This window comes from Sander lucioperca, chromosome 2, assembly GCF_008315115.2.
Source record: "Sander lucioperca isolate FBNREF2018 chromosome 2, SLUC_FBN_1.2, whole genome shotgun sequence".
Lineage (NCBI taxonomy): Eukaryota > Metazoa > Chordata > Actinopteri > Perciformes > Percidae > Sander > Sander lucioperca.
The window spans coordinates 18,712,830-18,734,037 of NC_050174.1; the positions used below are offsets into that span (position 1 = coordinate 18,712,830).

The 21,208-nt window shown below is 40.5% G+C and overlaps 1 pseudogene; it reads left to right on the forward strand.

Annotated features, from left to right (window-relative positions):
* LOC116048211 overlaps positions 1 to 20,343 on the forward strand; it is a 243,840-nt pseudogene extending 223,497 nt beyond the window's left edge.
* The last annotated feature ends 865 nt before the right edge of the window (positions 20,344 to 21,208 follow it).

The following is a 21,208-nucleotide window of genomic DNA, read 5'->3' on the forward strand; positions in this document are numbered from 1 at the left end:
AGGTCCTGGGCTGGTGTGGTTACACATGGTCTGCGGTTGTGAGGCTGGTTGGATGTACTGCCAAATTCTCTGAAACGCCTTTGGAGATGGCTTATGGTAGAGAAATGAACATTCAATTCAGAGGCAACAGCTCTGGTGGACATTCCTGCAGTCAGCATGCTAATTGCACGCTCCCTCAAAACTTCCGACATCTGTGGCATTGTGCTGTGTGATAAAACTGCACATTTTGAGTGGCCTTTTATTGTGGCACACCTGTGCAATAATCATGCTGTCTAATCAGCATCTTGATATGCCACACCTGTGAGGTGGATGGATTATCTCTGCAAAGGAGAATTGCTCACTAACAGATTTAGACAGATTTGTGAAAAATATTTGAGAGAAATAAGCCTTTTGTGTACATAGAAAACATCTTAGATCTTTGAGTTCAGCTCATGAAAAATGGGGGCAAAAACAAAAGTGCTGCGTTTATAATTTTTTTCAGTTTAATTGATATTGTAAAGATGTACAATTAAGTGAGTTGCGGTGGATTTACCTTCCAGTTCCTCCTTGAATGGAGACCTGGGACAAGATATGCACATCACACTGACTTCAGTGTGATGTGCCAGCTGCAGGTGATCAGGTGGAATCTTAATAATAAAACATTGTTTGTTGTGATTGTGTGTTTTCAGTCTACACAGCTGTAAATATGTAGATCACCATCAGATGTATTTATAAACTGAATGAATTGTTATAACTGGATTGTTGAAGTTAAAGTTTGTTAAACATCATTCACAGCTGAATATGAAATGAAAGTTTAAATGTTTTTCTTTCAGTAATTGTCAGTAAAGTTGTTAATAAATCATTAGATGATAACTGCAGCTGTATTGTGTCTTGTTCTCTCCATCAGATGTCTGTGAACTGGAACTGGACCCAAACACAGTAAACAGAAACCTCAAACTGTCTGACAACAACAGGAAGGTGACAAATGTGGGAGAGGATCAGTCATATCCTGATCATCCAGACAGATTTGACTCCTGGCCTCAACTGCTGTGTAGAAATGGTCTAACTGGTCGCTGTTACTGGGAGGTAGAGATGAGAGGAAAGGTTAATACATCAGTGAGTTACAGAGGAATCAGAAGGAGAGGAAACAGTAAAGACTGTGTGTTTGGAGGGAATGATCAGTCCTGGGGTCTGAGGTGCTATGATGATGGTTACTCTGGCACAATAAGAGAGAAACAGCCCTCACTTCCTCATCTGTCTCTAACAGAGTAGCAGTGTTTGTGGACTGTCCTGCTGGCACTCTGTCCTTCTACACAGTCTCCTCTGACTCATTGATCCACCTCCACACCTTCAAAGCCACATTCACTCAACCCTTTTATCCTGGCTTTGGGGTCTGCTCTGGTTCCTCAGTGTCTCTGTGTCCTCTACAGGACTGAGAGTCTCTCCTGTGGACAGAAACACTGACTGAAGATCAGCTGCTGAAATCAAAGTTCAGTCTGTTCACCATCACACACTACATTCGAGCCCATCTCTCTGTGCTCCTTTTCACACCGAATGCAAAACATTCATTTGTTTTGCCTTCCACAACTGTTTGGATGGATGCCGATTAAAAACAAGCCAACCATGAAATGAGTTTTGTTTAATGCAATCAATAGATTCTCTCAGACGTCAATCTCTGTTCATACTGTCACACAACAATGTGGGTATCGATCCATTAGATCTCGCGGCATAGTGTGCTCTTTGACAAACAAAATAAAGATTATAAAGACAACATCTGGGAAAGTACAGCAGTTAAACTGTCTGTCTGCACTTCATGAATTACGTTTTACTACACTTGTACTTCACTTTGTTTTGTGTTACTTAGTTTTTAATATGTATTATCTTATAGATTATCTATCTATCTATTATCCTCTCTTTAGCCTGCCTCTCCTAGTTATGCTATTATAACTCTAGACTGCTGGGGAAGTTCGTTCCTTCCAATGACACAATGACCTGCTATTTATTCCCTCATTTCACTTTTTCCGTTTGTGCGCATCCTTGTCCCAGAAATGCCTGTTACTAACTTATCTCTTGGGAGTTTACTCCCCGGAGTCCCTATGTTTGTTCTTCACCCAGAATATCGCCTTGGATTAGGGTGGCACCAAGACCTGGGTCTTGGGTCAAGCTGTCGCTGTGGACCTGCTACACCCTGCTACGCTCTGCGATTCCCCGCAGTGTCTGGCTGTGTCCTGCTGCGTCCTGCCGCGTCTACCCATGCTCTGCTGTGCCACACTACACCCCATAACGCCCTGCTGTGCCCTACTATGACATGAACTACTACGACCACCATTGTAGTCACTGTCCCATTATCTTTATTATGACTATTATTGCCACTGTTCATCACCGCCGTCCGACACCGCCTACCAAGAGTCTGGGTCTGTCCGAGGTTTCTTCCTAAAAGGGAGTTTTTCCTTGCCACTGTCGCAATAGCTACTGCTAATGCTTGCTCTTGAGGGAGCCACTGTAATTGTTGGGGCTTTGTAAATTACAGAGTGTGGTCTAGACCTACTCTATCTGTAACGTGTCTCGAGATAACTCTTGTTATGATTTGATACTATAAATAAAATTGAATTGAATTGAATTATTGTCAATGGCGTGCGGGCGCAAGAACAATTGGTGTAAACTGCACCGCATAGTGACTGACCTGAAAAATCGTGTATCTTGCTGGAAATCTTTTGTTTGTGTCCAAAGCAAGTATTTATACCAATGAATCAAACTGACAAGTCCTTACGCCATTGCTTATACCAAGATAGTGAAACTGCTTTGTGTTGTTGTCCATATTTAACAGGTCACTCTGTAAGTATAGTCTAATGAACAATGCACATGAAAGGGAGCACTATTCCCTAAAGTTACACATTATTGTCATCTCTGATCTGAGAAATGCGCCAAAGCAACTGAGAAGAACTGTAGCCTACTGTTGTGAGCTGCGAAAACCAAATACCAAGTTGATTATACAGCTCCATAGAGGTATTTGTAGGATACATTTGTATTTGTATGTTTATATGATGTAAGATATGTTTGGAATGATTGACACAAGTCATGTTCATTTTCATTGAAGTTTACACATAGGTAGCTAAGTATATGGCCTTTACACAGAATAACTACCCATTTCCACGTGTGCAAGCTCCAGTTTTGGAGGAATTAATTGCACATATGCATAAGACAAAGTGTTTTCCAGAGAACAAATGATTAATGTATGAATGTAGGCTCATATCTTAGCTGTATTATACCCAACTGCAATGACTGCAGACCTCTTACTTATATATGTAAACATGCAATGACACATAGTGTTGAAATGCAAATTTTATTTAGAAATGAAAATAATCTACACGTCTTCATCTATTTAGAGGAGGAGTGTAAGAAAAGGTGGAAGGACCTAAGGGACAGGTACATAAAGGAGAGGAGGCAACAGAGGGACAAAAAAGTGGTGCAGGGGCAGACCAAAAAAGTACTTGGAAGTACTTTTCCATACTGTCTTTTCTGGGGCCACACGTTAGGGAGAGACAAATAGCCAGACTCTCCGTTGTAGAAATGGGCTTTCGGAATGTTGTTCGCATCCGGGAAATCGTAGGCCCGACTCTCGTCTGCAGACTGTCAAATTGCTCCCTGTTGAGCCAAAAGTACCCCTGGAACCGGTCAAAGTGAAAGCGGTGCTCCTTCACCAGCCGGAATTCCCCCACTGCTCTCTGGACCTGAGGGTCTCGTGCACCCACACCCTTCTTGCTGCTGCCTTCCTCTTTCTTCTCCTCACAACCAGTGTAAGTGCCAAGGCTTTCTTTTGGTTCAAAGACAGAAACATCTTCGCCACCACATCACTACTGTGTATCCTACACAATGTTGCATGTACTGCACGTCTGATGTAAACACCGGACGCAGACGTGACATGCATTCAAATATTGGCGCATGTATGACGTAAATTTGCGCTGAGCCCGGCGGCAAGCACAACAAATATGTTTGGGAATAGGACAACCCATTGGCGAGCGCAGCGCATGCCGCGTTCAATGTGAACAGCCCCTGAGAAAGGCTTAAGCCGACACGCGTTGGTGTATTTGTAATGTCTTGCCCTATTTAATGAAGGCCTTTTTATCACTTTTTGTAACCAACCTTGAGTGCCTGGACTTGATTTTTTATGACTTTCTTGGTCATAATTCTTCTTCCTTTGTCATGTTTAACAGTGTTTACACATGCCTGTAAGTCCAGCAACATTATACTGTTAGATTTATAATGGAGTTTGGTGGGGGGGAGATGGAACTAAACAGACATGTTTCAGTGTTCAGCTTGCATCATTCAGGACCGTAATGGGAGAAGAAGATATTCATCTTGACCGGACAAGCGGTCGATACGTACCTGTCCTGGAAATGTCTCTGGAGAAAAAGAACATTGTTCACGGCGGTGAGCTGAAGGAGAGCTGCACCAAGCTAGCCACAGTTAGCCACACTGGCTGGACTGGAAAAGGGGAAGTTACCTTCAAAATAAAAGAGCAACACGAAGGGTGAGTAAGGATTATAAATACTCACCATGGACAGGGCCGTCCAAACCCAGTTTACTATGCAAGAGTTTGGTACAGATACATTTCCAAGACATGAATTCAAGTGGAATTAAATTAATAAGTTTGGACTAAATGAGCAAAGAATCACAAATTAACCTCATTGATGGTTCTGCTGATCGTTGGTTTCTTATGGTGGTAGAAAATTACAATAAAACATGTTAAACACTGTAAGAAATATGTTCATAAAGTTAACTGATTAAGATAAATAAGCTAAATAGTTGCTGATTAATGTTCTATGTATTAACTAGTAGGGGTGGGAATCGCCTCACGATACGACTTATGTCACCATACGATGTTATTGCGGTTTTAAACATATTGCAATATTCTGCAATATATTACAATTTATTACCTTTTTTTCCAACTTCAAATTTTTCCCAATTTCAAATGATACCCCCAAAAGGAAACTTTGCCAACATCTGTTTTATCTAAAAAGATAAATTTCTCTTTTTCTTCTCACTTAAGTTTTTTTGCTGCAAAATGTGATTGTCCAGCAGACAAACTGACCAACACATATATAATAATAGATCAATATTCGGCGTCTATATATCGATACAGTATCGCCACAGAAAATATTGCGATACTTTGCTGTATCAATTTTTCCCCAACCCCTGATTTTGTGATTGTTTGTGTTTTTTGACCATCAAAAGAGTAGATGTTTTATTCTATGTATATTAAAAACGACTGCCTGCTGAAATAGGACTGCACCTGACGTGAAGACGCAGCAATACATTTTTTATTTCACCAAATCCACTCGTCTGTGTAAAGATACTTGTCAATAAAAACAAATCAGATTCATATTTAACGTTATGTAATGTGTTACAGGGGTGCAGTCTTATTTCAGCAGTCTCTGCCAATGTCAAAATAAGACTGCACCCCCCCAACTCAGGAATGTAAAGTCTTAACAATGACCCAATTAGCTTTACTTACATGTCATGACCTCTACTAAAAGTCCTGAAAAGATTGTCATCGTCAGCCTTTGCAATCCTGAGTTTTCACATTACAAACGTTAAATATATATCTGAATTATTTTTAGCGACAAGTGTGTTTGCACAAATGAGTGGATTTGGTGGAAAGAAATGTATTGCTCCGGCTCTGTGTACCTGCTGGCTGTGTATGTTAGGTTGTAGTACTAAAACATGTTGCAACCTATGTTGGTGAATAGTAGTTTTATTTAGAGCGGTGGTGACTCTGCACATCGGGGCTTAAATGAAAGAGGATGCATGGAGATCTCAGACAGCTGGCAGGATCATTCATCCTGTGTGTGTGAGTGTCCTGTCTGCAGTCAGCTGAGTCCAACTGTCCCCTGTCCTGCAGCTGTTTGTTTAAATGTCCTCATGCCGCTCTGCAGTTTCTCATTCAGCCAGCAGCTGTACTGCAGGTGCAGCTTACCTAAAGTCTAACTTCACTATCAGCAGGAAGCATCTGCATTGAGGTACAGAGAGAGGAATTCCCTCTGGCTGCATGCATTCTTCAAACTACACACAGTATTCATTCACTTTTAATCCTTGGAATTAGTTTAATGTGTTGATGATAATGTTTTATTTTGTCATTCAAAGACAGATAAAAGACAAACCAGACACAGAGACAAATGCTTTGAGATTTGATTTTATATTAATACATGAAGTGATCTCTGATAGAGATAGAGAACATGTGTCTCCAGATGTGTGTGTGTGTGTGTGTGTGTGTGTGTGTGTCTGTATCACACACACACATCTGAAGCTGGAGCTCCTGAGGTGGTCACACAGATTTAAAGTCCTTGTTCAAGGACCAAACTGTGGAGGAGCTGAAGCAGAACATGACATCTGTATGTTCAACAGTCTGAGCAATGTCACGCACTAATGGAGCTCTGAATATCTGTTCCTTTGGAGGACACTGATGCTAATTAGTCTTTTAATTACATCTTAACTATATTCAGTTTAATATTATATATGACAAAGGAAAATCCTCACAGTTTGAGAACCTGGGATCAGAGAATATTTGGGATTAATTTAAACAATAAAATAACTTTATTTGTATAGCACCTTTAAAAACAATAGTTTACAACGAGCTTTGACAGAAGAAACAAAAGCACATACAAATCAACACACATTATGTACACACCATTGTAATAGTAAAACAAAGATGGGGCCGCTTTAAAGGACAGAAAAAGTTACAATTCAATAACCAAAATGAAATTAGCAGGCGATAGGGTAAAAAGACAATAAAAAAGACGATATAAAGACGGCATAACATAAAAGCAAGACAATAAAAATGTGTCTCTGTCTGATAATTTCCTTTCCTCCATCTCATGTTAATCAATGTCTGTGATGTCTGTCCCACACTACTATCTATGTTCTGGAAGCTGTTCTTCTAAACAAAAGAGCAAATTAACATTCAGAAACTTCACGGGAGAAAGGAAGAGACCACACATCTTTTTTATAAACCTCCATAGAAAATGAAAGACTTAAATTCTGGTTTCTATCTCTGAAATATTTAGTGTGTTTGGACGAAGCAAAACCAAAACTACTGTCTCCAAACTTAGAGAGTAAAACCTGATTTTATATTCCACTGACATGACAAATAAACGTGATTCCATAACCATATTAGAATAACATAATGTTGCATTATTTTCAGCACATTCTCCCAGGTCCATCCACTATGCAGTTAAAGAAGTAAGTTAAACAAGTGAATCACTTTTTAGAATAGTTGATTCCTCCAGTAGATGCTGACTCTCCGTCTGCCTCCTCCTTCAGGGCGCTTCCTCCTGAGCCATGGGAGGCTCCACCTCCTCCCTCGTTGACGAGGCCGAGGGTGATGATTGATGAGAGTATTTTATTTTATTATTGCATATGATGTGGGGGGTGCACTGGAATATCTGTTGTCATTCTGTGTTGAATGTTATTCAAAGAATAATACAAACTCATGAAAACATTCTAACTAAGATGAGAGAATAAATGTTTGTTTCTTACCTTTTCAAACGTTCCCGTTGAGTCTGGGTCTTGTTTCACCTTTGCTGCCTGATACCCAGAGAAAGAAATCCTTTGCTCGTGTGAGTAACATTACATCGCGCTACCAAACATACAGGCGTCAGAGAGACGTCAGCCATGACACTTTGAAGTGTGGAGTCTTTCTAATGACGTATTTCACAGTCTGATACTTTAACAGTTTTACCACAAACTGAGTGTTTCTTGACACTTTTAAAATTTTAAATTATCTTTTAAATTAACAAACTGATATGTAAATTTACACATACTCATAAAATCATATGTGTCATGTCATGGCTCAATTCAAACAGGATCAAAATAATGATTGGTCTCTCCCCGTTCACTACAGAACATATTTTATCTGAAATAAGGTCCCATGATTGTCGACAGGAAGGGGAGAGACTTCACCTCTCTATAGAGCTCAACAGTGAGCGCCCACTTTTGAGTTGACGTTTCATTAAAGGTGTTTTATTGAAGTGTGGAGCATGGGCCAACGAAGAACCCATTACATTTTGGAGAGGACCCAAATAATTGGGCCGATTTTTTACTTTCAATAACCTTGCGAGATGAGAGAGCATTTGTGCTGCATTCATGTGGTGTCGGAGTAATAAAAAAAAGTGTTCCCCACTGGGAAAGTCATGTGAACTTCTCCTTAAGACGGTTAACATTCTGAAATAGATCATGGCTTGGCAGAGGTCTGAGCTCTCCTAGTGTCCTTCTCCTTTAATCATGTGTTAGTGGGCGCGCCCCAGATGGAAAGAGGGAACTGAGAATAAAAACTCCATTTTGATCACAGAAGGAAACATGACACACATTAAAGCAACGGAGAGACGTCTGTAAACTGTAAGTACTGCTTCTTATCTTTACTGTTACATTACATTACATGTCATTGTTGTTCTTTAACAAAATGTAATTTAGTTGCAGTGGGGCATCATTTCACCAAGCCTTAATAATAATAAAGTTCAGTCATACGGGGGTTAAAGTGGAACAGAACTAACTGCAGACAGGCGTCTGGCAACATTGATTAATAAGTAAAAAAATCAAATTGGCAGTTTCATATATCAGTGTTTCCTGTTTATTTAAAATAATAAATATCCATTCCAGTGTAACTAAATCATTCTCAGTGGCGCGCTGCTGTGAGTCCATTAGACCAGTGGTTCCCAAAGTGGGGTCCGGGGTCCTTGATGGGGGTTCTGGGGATCCCCACCAAAAAGGACATCTAAAAGCAAAAACCCTATCAGTCAGTGGTCTAATTGATGTCAGTTTAAGTGTCCTTCATCGGAAAAAGTTTTGGGAACCACAGCATTAGGCAACTGTCTGCGGTTAGTTCATGTGTCAGTAATAACAGCAGGACAGTCAAGTGTCTGCGGTAAGTTCATGTGTCAACAGTATGATTCCAGAAGTGAAAGTCTCATTAATTTTCTCTGTAAGGATTTTGATTATCAGCTATAATGTCTAAACCATCCGAGGTAGACTGACCCCAAGCTGTGAGAAGGTGATTCGGAGGTTCATGCTCATGTTGAAGCCACAAGTCTGTATGAAATTAACTTGTTTTAAGAAAATCAAGTTTTATTCATGATGTCATGGAGAAGTACTACACTACCCACAATCCTAAGTGTATCAGAACGTCTCTAATTGGTGGAGCTTGCTGTTACTATGGACATCTTAAAGTGATGGTTCGGAGTAATTTCACCCTAGGGTCCTTTGCACTTTGTATCTCGTAAATTACCCCGCTAATAATGCCCGAAATTATACCAAACTTCTACAGTAGTACAAATAGGTTATGTACTCATAAAACAATGGATTGGAAAGTTTGTAAGTACACCAGGAGTTTATATAAATAACACTTTCCTGCTGGCTTCTGCTAACCCTAACCCTAACCCTCTGCTACTGCTACCGGGCAGTACGAGTGCTTAGGGACGTCTACACATTACAACACCGAAAATAGATACAACAAAAATATTTATTAATTTGTTTTGTTTTTTAAAGAAAGTGCTGTAGTACAACTACCAGGAGACAAGTTATAATTGAGGTAAGTTTGAGACACTACCTTATTTAATCATTAAATTAATAAATATTTTTGGGAAATCGCAAACAGCTAGAGTGTGTTCAGCCCTTAGATTGTAAAAAATAGTGGACGTACCTCTAGTGGTCACAGTGAATAACTACACCTCCTCCAGCTGATTTCGGCAGCTTCTCTGATTTATTCTCTTAAATAAACCAAATGTCAGGATTAAAGATGGCCACCACACAAAGTGACATTCAGCTCTGATTTCAATGAAGCAGTAAAATCCTCCAAACAGCTCCATGAAGCCATTTAGTGGACTGATAGAAGTAGAGCAGCTCATGGCAGCTTCCTCTGCTCTGATTAGTCCTCACCACTGACCAATGAGAACCATCAGCATCTTCTCTGTCCAATAACAAACCACTATTGATCCATGTGTTGATACGTGTGTTGAGTGAATGAAATGTGAAAGGCCCTCAGTAGAGAGTTCAGTCATGTTTTCTAACTGCTTCTTTAGTCTGAGCAACAGTCCAACATGCCAAAAGGATTCAACTGACACTGATATGAAACAGAGAGAAGCAGCCAATCAGAGGACGAGCTGATGATATTTAGCTTTTTTCCAGGAGAAATTATGTGAGGATGAATGATTGGACTGCTGCTCTCAGTGTTTCCTCTCCAGATGAAGGTGTGGACTCTGCTATGAGTCAGTGTGAGGACAGAGAGGAGGGAGTCCCTCCCTCTAAAACCACTCTGTGTGGGGAACATGACAGCCAGACCAAAGCTCAGAGGTGAGAGGACCATCTCTAACTGTCCACCACTCAGATCACTCCACCATCATCATTCACACTTAAAGCTCTGTGTGTGCTGTGTTTCAGCCCAAAGAAGCAGCACAGACCTGGACCTGGACCCAGCTGTGTGTCTTTTAAGAGTGACCGGTCGAAGAATTTTAATATTGAGTTTAAACAACAAGACAAAAAGTAGGTAGCAGTAAGTTGTGTTCAGTACCACGTACACAATGTCTGTATTGTATTCAAACCTTTTAAATTATAAATGAAAGTCTTTGATTCAGATAGTATTTCCCTAAATAAGTGAGCTTTAATGACTTTCTTTCTATCAGGAACCATCAGAGACCAGACTGTCCTGAACCTGAACCCAGCTGTGTGTCCATGAAGAGTGACAAGTCTATGGATCCTCCTTTAACGTTCAAAGATGGACGCCACTCTGTTGATCAAAGGTGAGCAGAAGTTAAATGTAAAATTACAGTATATTCAAGTTATTCATTTTGCAATTACTGTACACCTGTCTACTACAAACATAATATATATTTTAACGTAACTGCAATATATATTGCTTCACTGTAAATGTGCATTTGACAATGAATAACATGAAACCTAAATATAGAAAAAGTTATATATTTGACCTGCAACTGTGTTAAAACCTAAAATTGCTTATTAGCATTACTATTCCACCATCATGGTCACCCCACAGCATCATTTCCAAGCTGCACACTGCACTGAATACATCTTTAAATTATACATTAAAACATGTCTAAATGAAATATTGATCATGGATCATACACAATGTGACCAATAACTACCTATACAATATACTGTACAGACTCTGTTTTTAACCACTGACAGGTTTTGTCTCAGTGTGTTGTGGGTGCAGTGCAGAATTTATCTCGTGTTTCTATCAGGAGGAATCTGGAAGAACCTGAACCCAGCTGTGTGTCCATGAAGAGTGACCGGTCTATGGATGAACCAATATTCTTCAAAGATGGACGCCACTCTGATGATCAAAGGTGAGGATTTCAAAGTGATAATCAGCAGGACTAGTAAAGGTTTACCACTACAGGGAGTCCTCTGATTCACTTTTAACATCGAATTATCACATCATGGACCTTTACCTTGTATTTGTCTCGGTGTGGACAGACATAATGTGAGCTAATTCGTCCTGATTCTTCCACAGAGTGGACCAGGAGAGCTCAGAGGTTCCCAGTGGTCAGTCTGCCCAGCAGCATCAAACACACCTGGACTCCATATTTATGGTCTGTACATGTACAACAACTACTTTTACATCTATTCTGTTCACAATCATCTCCATGCTGCACTTTTTAGACCAGTGGCTTGTCAGTCTGTTCAACATGGATCTGATGTTTGCTTTCATGATTTCAGTTTGATTTATCATCTATCTAATAAAGCAGGACACCTCTGTTATATAAGTGTGTCTGTCTTTGAAATAACTCATGAACTGTTCATCCAATCTACTTCACACTTGGTTTCCTGGGTACCAGTGAACTTGGGGTTTGGATTTTGGAGATATTTGGCATTGGATATTGGATATTAAAAATAAAACTAAACGGCCTAACAATAAACTGCTGGTGCAGCACGCAGCAGGCTCTTCACACGCTCTGGACAGCAGCGGGGGTGGGGGAGGTTTTCCAGCTTGGGCTGTGGTTCAGTTTTTGCAGCTTCTAACTTAACATGATTGCTGGATATACCAAGCTAACTTTTATTCACGTTCCTGGAGCACAAGCGGATAGCTAACAGAAACATTGCAACTGTTGTGTTGATTAAGGTTGGGAAAAAATGCGCTACGTCACGCTGCTTCTCAGTGTCTATTATTTCGCTAAGAGGAAACTCAATAAAAAGCCATTTGCCAACACTAAATATGAAACACAAGCCAGACACTATATTGTATTAAGTTGCTGTGAGCTGTACATTCACCACTTCTAAACAGAGGCAGAACATCACCTAATCTTGGAGCTTCCTCCACAGCGCTGTGCAATGCGAGACCGGGCAGACACAGCAGTTTTCATCAGACTCACCCTGGGTCCAGTTAATTAAGTCTGCTGCTAAATTATAACACTAATAGCACTCTCTCCCTCTCTCTCTCTCTCTCTCTCTCTCTCTCTCTGCATGCATCCACACAGTCCGGTTCTGGTGGTTGATAAACGCAGATATGTGCTGATTAGCTCTCATAACGGGCCGGTTCGTTGGCACACTGCCATGAACCCATGAGGCATATGTCTGATTACTCCACATTTTCATTATGATATTTTGTGATTCAATTCTGAATCTGCAACGTTCTCTGTCAGGTAAATATAGTAGTCTTCCTCTGATGCAGACGTAGCATCAGTCTTGACTCGGTCTCGACTAGTCCTGGTCTTGGTCTTGTCTCGCTCTCGACTAGTCCTGGTCTTGATCTTGACTTGGTCTTGACTAGTCCTGGTCTTGGTCTTGTTTTGGACTTGACAAAGGTGGACTTGACTACAGCCATGCTACACTGTAAGTCAGTAGTAGGCTAGTTTTGGAGAATTCTACAAGCAGCAATACCACAGGCCAAGCAATCGGCTTGTTCCAAACAGGCACATTTTCAACGGGCACTGTACTAATTCATATATTGCTTCCATGATTTCAGTTCGATTTGTCATTCATATAATCTTCTGTTCCAGCTGCTGGAGGAGGACATCAGCACTTTTGTGAAGAACGAGTTGAAGAAGATCCAGAAGGTTCTGAGTCCATATTACCCAGAATGCCTAGAGAGTCAGAGGGAGGATGAGGAGGTGTTGGACAGTGAGGATGAAGAGCAGAGGAGGAGCAGCAGAGAGGCATTTCTGAAGATCACACTGCACTTCCTGAGGAAAATGAAGCAGGAGGAGCTGGCTGACCGTCTGCAGAGCAGTAAGAGGAATTCTCTAAAGATTTAACATGCTGATAAATGGGACGTTTACTAATGTCTCAAGAGATGGATGCACTTTCTATAGTCCAAAAAAATCAGAGAAAGGGTTATAAACCAAATATTACACAACAGGACATGTTTCAGTAGTAATTTGGCCCAACATTAGGGAGAAATAAACAAGATTGGCTGCCAAGATTACAGCTTTCCCTGATTTAGCTACATGACAATGTAAACACTGCAGTAGCCTGCCTGGAGCAGATGACCAATCATAAAAACATGACAGAGAGTAGAAAATAAACGTTTTAGCATACAGGAATTTCTCTGAAATTTGTTTACCTCATTATTTGAGGTAAGGTTTGGCCACATTTAACATGAAATTCCAACATTATAACATTGTAGATATGACAGCAAATACGGAAAGCATAATAGGTGTCTTCGTTGAAGTATTGATCTTCTTTGTTGATTGTTCATTCAGGAAGTCCTTCTGGAGTTTGTAAGCGTAAACTCAAATCTAAGCTGCAGAAGAAGTTCCAGTGTGTGTTTGAGGGGATTGCTAAAGCAGGAAACCCAACCCTTCTGAATCAGATGTTCACAGAGATCTACATCATAGAGGGAGGGACTGCAGAGGTCAATGATGAACATGAGGTCAGACAGATTGAAACAGCATCCAGGAAACCAGACAGACCAGAAACAAGAATCAGACCAGAAGACATCTTTAAAGCCTCACCTGGAAGAGATGAACCAATTAGAACAGTGATGACAAAGGGAGTGGCTGGCATCGGGAAAACAGTCTTAACACAGAAGTTCACTCTGGACTGGGCTGAAGACAAAGCCAACCAGGACATCCAGTTCACATTTCCATTCACTTTCAGAGAGCTGAATGTGCTAAAAGCGGAAAAGTACAGCTTGGTGGAACTTGTTGATCACTTCTTTAGTGAAACCAAAGAAGCAGGAATCAGCAGGTTTGAAGAGGTCGTGTTCATCTTTGACGGTCTGGATGAGTGTCGACTTCCTCTGGACTTCCACAACACTGAGATCCTGACTGATGTTACAGAGTCCACCTCAGTGGATGTGTTGCTGACAAACCTCATCAGGGGGAAACTGCTTCCAACTGCTCGCCTCTGGATAACCACACGCCCTGCAGCAGCCAATCAGATCCCTCCTGAGTGTGTTGACATGGTGACAGAGGTCAGAGGGTTCACTGACCCACAGAAGGAGGAGTACTTCAGGAAGAGATTCAGAGATGAGGAGCAGGCCAGCAGAATCATCTTCCACATCAAGACATCACGAAGCCTCCACATCATGTGCCACATCCCAGTCTTCTCCTGGATCACTGCTACAGTTCTGGAGGACGTGTTGAAGACCAGAGAGGGACAAGAGCTGCCCAAGACCCTGACTAAGATGTACATCCACTTCCTGGTGGTTCAATCCAAAGTGAAGAACATCAAGTATGATGGAGGAGCTGAGACAGATAAACACTGGAATAAAAAGAGCAAGAAGATGATCAAGTCTCTGGGAAAACTGGCTTTTGAGCAGCTGCAAAAAGGCAACCTGATCTTCTATGAATCAGACCTGACAGAGTGTGGCATCGATATCAGAGCAGCCTCAGTGTACTCAGGAGTGTTCACACAGATCTTTAAAGAGGAGAGAGGACTGTACCAGGACAAGGTGTTCTGCTTCGTCCATCTGAGTGTTCAGGAGTTTCTGGCTGCTCTTCATGTCCATCTGACATTCATCAACTCTGGAGTCAACCTGCTGACAGAAGAACAAACAACCTCCCGGAGGTCTGAAGTGATCAGAGACAAATCAACACATTTCTACCAGAGTGCTGTGGACAAGGCCTTACAGAGTCCAAATGGACACCTGGACTTGTTTTCTCCGCTTCCTCCTTGGTCTTTCACTGCAGACCAACCAGACTCTCCTACGAGGTCTGCTGACACAGACACGAAGAAGCTCACAGACCAATCAGAAAACAGTTGAGTACATCAAGAAGAAGATCAGTAAGAATCTGTCTGCAGAGAGAAGCATCAATCTGTTCCACTGTCTGAATGAACTGAATGATTGTTCTCTAGTGGAGCAGATCCAACAGTCCCTGAGTTCAGGAAGTCTCTCCACAGATAAACTGTCTCCTGCTCAGTGGTCAGCTCTGGTCTTCATCTTACTGTCATCAGAAAAAGATCTGGAAGTGTTTGACCTGAAGAAATACTCTGCTTCAGAGGAGGCTCTTCTGAGGCTGCTGCCAATGGTCAAAGCCTCCAACAAAGCTCTGTTCGTGCACACACAACTATCCAGACTAAATGGAGTTTTTCTTCATTTAGAAAAAACAAACTGTTTTTAATTGTTTTCTTATGTATTACTGATTCCTCTTCAGGCTGAGTGGCTGTAACCTGTCAGAGAGAAGCTGTGAAGCTCTGTCCTCAGTTCTCAGCTCCCAGTCCTCTAGTCTGAGAGAGCTGGACCTGAGTAACAACGAGCTGCAGGATTCAGGAGTGAAGCAGCTGTCAGCTGGACTGAAGAGTCCACACTGCAGACTGGAAACTCTCAGGTTAGTGTTCAGTTATTTGAAAATGATGACCCTCTGAGCTGTTATTTCTTGATATATTAATTACAGTTAGGTCCATATGTATTTGGACAATGACACATTTCTTTTTTTTATTTGGCTCTCTACTAGATTTGAAATCAATTATTATATGTTTACAGTGCAGACTCTCAGCTTCAACATGAGAGTATTCACAGCTATGTTGAACGGACTATGTAGGAATTATGGTTGGACAGAAATGTTGTCTCCAAGTAGGTCAGTTGAAATGTACTCTGAGTAAACGCTACTGTTAAATAGTGCAATAAATAAAATAAAATGGTAAAAGAAATGTTAAGACGCTGTTTTTTTCCATCAGTATAATAAAGTTGCATGTAAGCTGATTCTGTTTTATTGACGGAGCTGGGCGCACATAAAGGAGAGTCATTTCCACTCTGACAGTTAGTCACAAGTGAATGTAGAAATGCTCACCAGTTGGCACATGTTTGCAGTGTCAAACTGACAAACAAGTGAAACTTCACTGACTGGCGAAGTTCTGCAACAGAGCAAAATAACAATCAGTCATTCTCACAGAAACACAAACAATGTTTTACTCTCAATCACCTTATATCTGATGTCTCCCTTATTTCTGAAGTATGTGTAAGGTATTCAAAGTTTCTGGATGCACGTATCGTATACACATCTGGCAACTGGTCCGCTGTTCCACAACCAGGACTCAAACTGCAAAACTTAGAGAGTTTACTTTACATTGTGTGTGTGTGTGTGTGTGTGTGTGTGTGTGTGTGTGTGTGTGTGTGTGTGTGTGTGTGTGTGTGTGTGAGAGAGAGAGACAGAGAGATGGAGGGAGAGAGAGTGAGGGAAATGGGGGCACTGTGTGTGCCAGCTACTTAGATAACAATATAATACGACTTTATAAGTGTGTGTGTGTGTGTGTGTGTGTGTGTGTGTGTGTGTGTGTGTGCGTGTGTGCGTGTGTGCGTGTGCGTGTGTGTAGTATGATAGGCTGTCTGGTCTCAGAGGAAGGCTCTACTTCTCTGGCCTCAGCTCTGAGCTCCAACCCCTACCATCTGAGAGTGCTGGACCTGAGCTACAATCATCCAGGAGACTCAGGAGTGAAGCTGCTTTCAGCTGGACTTAAGGATCCAAACTGGAGACTGGACACTCTCAGGTATGGACAGCAGCTCTCACACTACTTAATTGAATTCAATTGTATTTATAGTATCAAATCATATCAAGAGTTATCTCAATACACTTTACAGATAGAGTAGGTCATGACCACACTCTATAATTTACAAAGATCCAACAATTCCAGTAATTCCCCCAGGAGCCAGCATTTAGTGCGACAGTGGCGAGGAAAAACTCTTTTTATATGAGAAAAACGTCCTTTTAGGGAGAAACCTCAGACAGACCCAGGCTCTTGGTAGGCGGTGTCTGACGTTGCCGGTTGGTGTGATGAACAATGGCAATAATAGTCACAATAAAGATAATATAACAATGACCAGAAATAGTAGTTGTAGTAGTTCATGGCATAGCAGAGCACTGCAGGGCATTACAGGACATAGCAGGGCACAGCAGAGCATGGCAGGGCGTAGCAGGACATAGCAGGGCATAGCAGGATGCAGCAGGGCACTGCAGAGCTAAGTTAGTAACAAGCATTTCTGGGACAAGGATGTACACAGATAGAAATAAAGAGGAGAGAGAAGCTCATTGTGTCAAAGGAAGTGCCCCGGCAGTCTAAAACTATAGCATTATAATTAAGGGAGACAGGTTAAGGAGAGGATTCTGGTCGGGCTAGAACTCTCCCTTGCTGGATCGGGCTGTTCTGACCTGCCTCCCTCTACTTTGATTATATCATTGATTATATGGTAGATTAATCTTAATGGAGGATCTGAGTGAAGGTGTATGAAGTTGATTCTGATGTTTCTTCCTGCAGGATGGGCCATGGTGGACCACAGAGATTGAGACCTGGTGTTAGGAAGTGTGAGTGTGTTAAAAGTTTGACTCATGAGAACTCAGCTGCATGTTACACTAGATTTTTACATTTTCTTGACTGAAGTACGATGGTTATATGTATCCAGAGTTTCAATCCGGATCAGTTTTCTGTAAGTGTGGCTGGAAAGATGTTAGAATTCATTCAATTTAAAATCCACAAACGCAACAAACTGAACAAAATGATCCAACAGAAATAATTAATATATTTCAAATAACAGTCTAGCCAACAGAAAGCTAACTTTGTTTCTTTTGACTGTCACTAAACTGGTGGAAGTTTAATGAACTTTATTAGCTGATTCTTGGTATAAACATTAGCTTCGGTACATCGATCAGAATGCATTTGATAGGACCCCAGTATCAGTTTACTGAAATTTATTGTGTTAGGGTGAAGGCACACCAATGCACAGGGTACTTATTCAGTTCAGACTAAATCTATGAACCTTAAGGCTCTGCAAACAGAAATGAAAGCACAAAGTTTAGTGCATATAAAATACAATCCAACAATAAGTATGCTTCACATTCTTAGGATACAATTATACATATTCATAACTGAACAAATTAACTAAATTACTCAATTTACCTTAATAACAAACTAAAGTGCTCAAAATGCCTTAAAGTGGATCTATGTAACTTTCAATTTGTGTTGATCTAGCGGCCACTTTGGACAAAAGCGGTAGTGATTTTACCAAATCTGGTGTCTTAAAGGTCTTTTCTTTATGGTGCTACATTGCCCACTGTAGATTACTGAGTTAGCGTTACGGGAGGTCATATAGCTGCGATGGATGTTTTGCTCAGCCAGAAAATCATTAATTTACAATAAGGGAAAACTTTACAGATGCATCGTTTCATTTCAAGTGTTGCATATGGTATCTGAGCCTACTTTGGATATCTCCTGAGCTAAACTGGGTATCACTGTCACTGTGCCATGAGCCAAAGAATTAAAAGATTGTTGTAACCACTTAATAATAACTTAGATTAATACGGCGCATTTCATGAAACCAAAGGATGCTTTGCACAAGTAACGTTACAGGGCGACAAGGGAAAAGAAAATAGTAGGCCAACACAAACAAGGACTAAAAGGAATAAAACGTCCGCGCTAAATGAAAGGGGCGTAATTTCATGTTGGCTACTTGCTTACAACCACAATCTAAAGTTATTTTATAAATTAAACAGACATATTACATAACACTGAGGAACAATTCAGGGCGGGTTTTGAATCATTTACAATCCCGTAATTGTCTCCATTTGTTGAAAGCCCGACAGAGTGCGACTCACGTTATCGCCTGTCTTTCACTTTCCCTTTTAGCTTTTATTTGTTCTTCTTTAATTTCCTTCTTTCCTATGATGGCCCTGTCCCAGTATCAGCCATAACTACAACAGATAACTTATAAAATAACAATAAAATATATAAAGACATCTCCTGCCTCCTTTTACCTGCATACTCACAACTAACACAGGTTTTTCCAGTGTTATGCCAAATCTGTGACCCATCAGAATGTGTAACTGTAGTGCCGTCTATCTGCTGTAAATCTTTTTGTGCTACTGTGAAAATCGGAATCAGGCAGAGGCATTAATAAAAACTCTACAAAAATAGCGACCAACTTGTTTGCTGTTATAGGTAATTTATGATCATCAGATGGAACATTACACAGTTTCAGAAACATTTAAAAGTTACATATAGTCACTTTAATATCAAAGAATTATACATTTTCGAAGGCTGCCATCATAAAACAAACACATCGATATAACACAGAATCTTAATAATAAAACATTGTTTGTTGTGATTCTGTGTTTTCAGTCTACACAGCTGTAAATATGTAAATCACCATCAGATGTATTTATAAACTGAATGAATTATTATGATTGTTAATTGTTATGTTGTTATATGGATTGTTGAAGTTAAAGTTTGTTAAACATCATTTACAGCTGAATATGAAAGTTTAAATGATTTTCCTTCAGTAATTGTCAGTAAAGTTGTTAATAAATCAACAGATGATAACCTGCAGCTGTATTGTGTCTTGTTCTCTCCAACAGATGTCTGTAAACTGGAACTGGACACAAACACAGTAAACAGAAAACTCAAACTGTCAACTGACAACAACAGGAAGGTGACACATGTGGGAAAGGATCAGTCATATCCTGATCATCCAGACAGATTTGACTCCTGGCCTCAGCTGCTGTGTAGAAATGGTCTGACTGGTCGCTGTTACTGGGAGGTAGAGATGAGAGGAAAGGTTAATACATCAGTGAGTTACAGAGGAATCAGAAGGAGAGGAAACAGTAAAGACTGTTGGTTTGGAGGGAATGATCAGTCCTGGAGTCTGATCTGCTCTGATGATGGTTACTCAGTCTGTCACAATAACAGAAGAATAGACCTCACCTCCTGCTCTGTCTCTAACAGAGTAGCAGTGTATGTGAACTGTCCTGCTGGCACTCTGTCCTTCTACACAGTCTCCTCTGACTCACTGATCCACCTCCACACCTTCAGCACCACATTCACTCAACCTCTTTATCCTGGGTTTGGGTTTTGGTCAGCTGGTTCCTCAGTGTCTCTGTGTCCTCTGCAGGACTGAGAGTCTCTCTTGTGGACAGAAACACTGACTGAAGATCAGCTGATGAAATCAAAGTTCAGTCTGTTCACCATCACACACACTCTGCACTGTGAAGCAGATCTGTCTCAGACTCAAACACTAAACATTAATTTGTCTGATTTCATCTCTTTGATTATCAACATTTAAACTGTTTAACTAGAAACACTTTATGATTCCTGTCATCAGCTGACTATCTTTACCTGAGGATAGACTGTCTAAAGCTGAGTGAATGTGATGTTACTTTAAGTTTTTGGTAAATCTGTGTCCATGGATACGAGCTGTACCAAGAGCTTCTCTGATATCAGATTTGTGTTGTAATAAACTTTTATATTCAAGTAAGAACAACTGAGGCTATAATATTAAATTTAAAGTCTGAAACTGAGCTGTGTTGTCTTGAAACATTTGTTTCTGAAAGAAACTCCTCCGAATGTCCAACAAGTCTTTCAGGATCAAATTCAGCATCTGTGAAAAAAAAATTACAGGTTGTAAAGAGTTGGTTTGATTTGATCTGTATACAAATTAAATCTTTTGTTTTCTACTTGACTGTTTTCTTATTCTTTTACAGATTTATTCTGTCTGTCTGCACTTCATGAATTATTTTTTACTTGTACTTCACTTTGTTTTGTGTTCTTAGTTTTTAATATGTATTATCTTGTAAGTTTTTATGTAAAGCACATTATGATTCTATCTGTGAAAAGTGCTCTTAAAATAAAGCTATGCCGAAATAATCAAAAAGCAGAAACAGGGAAGTAACCTTCAAAATAAAAGAGCAACACGAAGGGTGAGTAAAGTTTATAAATACTCACCATGGACAGGGCCGTCCAAACCCAGTTTACTATGCCAGAGGTTGGTACAGATACATTTCCATGACAT